Here is a 2,182-nt window from a genome sequence, read left to right on the forward strand (position 1 = left end):
TAACTTTAGCTCCAGGGGATTTGACACCCTTACACAGACATACATGCAGGCAAAACACCAATATATATAAAACAAAAATAATACAGTTTTTAAAAATGTTTTTTAATTAAAAAAACATACGAAATAGAAAATATGCTAACTGGTCGGCAGGTTAAGAGCACTTGCTATTCTTGCAGGGGACTCAGACTTGGTTCCCAGCACCCACAAGTCAGCTCACCGCTTCTCTCCAGTTCTAGGAAATCTAATACCCTCTTAGGTGTCCATGTGCACCAGGCATGCATACAATTCACTTACATACATAGAGGCATTCATACATACATAGGAAATAAAAGAAGATTTATTTTAAAAAGAGAAGGAAAATATGCGTGATGCTACTGTTGAATGCTGTCAATCATTTAAGAAAGAAATATTAACTATTCTTATACAGTTTCCCCTAGAAACTTAAGTTTATTTTGTAAATCCAGGGTGATAATGAAACCTGAACTGTACAAAGTCAATACAGAAAAAGAAACAGATGGGCTAATATCCCTTGTCAGTCCAGACACGAAGACATTACCAAATCAACCAATATGCAAAAAATTATGCCAACTCTTTGCTGCCAGACCTCCTCCATCATGGGTTGCATGCATGCTCCCGGTAAGGGCCTGTCCTGGTGCTGTCCCCACGTGGCTGAAGCTGACTGACGTGAAGGAACAGATTTACAAACTGGTCAAGAAAGGCCTCGCTCCCTCCCAAATAGGCATGATCCTGAGGGACTTACATGGTGTAGCACAGGTCCATTTTGTGACTGGTAATAAAATCTTGAGAATCCTTAAGTCCAAAGGCCTTGTCCCTGATTTCCTTGAGGATCTCTACCATTTGGTTAAGAAGGCAGTCACTGTCAGAAAGCATGTTGAGAGGAACAGAAAGGAGAAGGATGCTAAATTCCACCTGGTTCTGATAGCAGATTTCACCGGCTGGCTCGTTATTATAAGACTAAGCGAGTCTCCCACACAAACTGGAAATATGAGTCATCCACAGTCTCTGATTTAGTGCCACAAATTCTCTTGTGTACACAAGCAATAAAATAACTTTGAATAAAAAAAATTATGCCGAATGTAGTCCAAGAATTGAAGCAAGATGCAACATCTGAAAGTCCTCAAATTATTTAACAGCAGGAAAGAGAAAAACCACAAGATCGTCTCAACAGGTACAAAAAAAAAAATTCACCTGATAAATTTCAACTGTCATTCGTAAGAGTTCTTAACAAACTAGGAGTGGAAAGGAGTTTAAGAAGTTTGAAAAGGGTATCTATTATATATAGCGATAACTGGGTGGCTAATGACTCTGTCTCCAGGCCCGATAACCTCAGTTTGGACCTAGGAATCCACATGATGGACGGTGAAAACCATCTTCTGTGCATTACCCAGTGGCGTGTGCACGTGTGTGTGCGACACAGGCCCAAATAAACTAAATGTGATAAAAATGTTAAAACTACCACAAATATCACCTCAAAGGATCCAGAAATCTCACTAGAAGGTATGCGCTCAGATAATAATATTTAATTTTGATTTTTTGATGCTTTCCTCCCAAGGCTGAGAATAAGACAAGCATATTAGCTTTTCTAAACCATTTCCATTTAATGGGGCACTAAGAGGCAATCCCAGCCAGGGCAATTAAATAAGAACTATAATGATTGGAAAAGAAGAACTAAGATTTTTTTTTTAGTTATAGATAAAATGATTGCCTACACACAGAACTCTAAATAATCTATAATGAGGTCATAATATACAAATGTAACAAGAGTATAGACTGCTTGACCAGTGGACAAAACTCGGTAATATTTATATGAGGATGTAGCAAGCAATTCCAAAGCAACAGAATGGAAACAAGTTTCACTAACAATAGCATCCAAATGTTTTGGAAAACATTTACAAAAGGTGTGTGGTTCCTGGTGAGGTGGTGATTATGGAAGAGAGGGATGGAATGGTACTGTTGGGGAGAGGGTGTTTGTTGGGGATGTGAATGTATACAGTTATTGGAAAGATTGTGGAGGCTCTGCACAAACAAAATGTAAAACTTTTAAACGACCCGGATCTTAGTCTCAGGTTCAGACTCAGATCACCAAAATTGCTGTTTAAATATAAGTTTGCTCATGTCCACCATATAAAAAGAAGGAATTCTATCAATCATCAGCGCATGG

The 2,182-nt window shown here is 38.5% G+C and overlaps 1 pseudogene; it reads left to right on the forward strand.

The window, feature by feature from the left end:
- The first annotated feature begins 382 nt into the window (after window positions 1-382).
- On the forward strand, window positions 383-1,092 carry LOC148120244 (small ribosomal subunit protein uS15-like; annotated as a pseudogene).
- The last annotated feature ends 1,090 nt before the right edge of the window (window positions 1,093-2,182 follow it).

This window comes from Myodes glareolus, chromosome 12 (assembly GCF_982192425.1).
Source record: "Myodes glareolus chromosome 12, mMyoGla1.1, whole genome shotgun sequence".
Classification (NCBI taxonomy): domain Eukaryota; kingdom Metazoa; phylum Chordata; class Mammalia; order Rodentia; family Cricetidae; genus Myodes; species Myodes glareolus.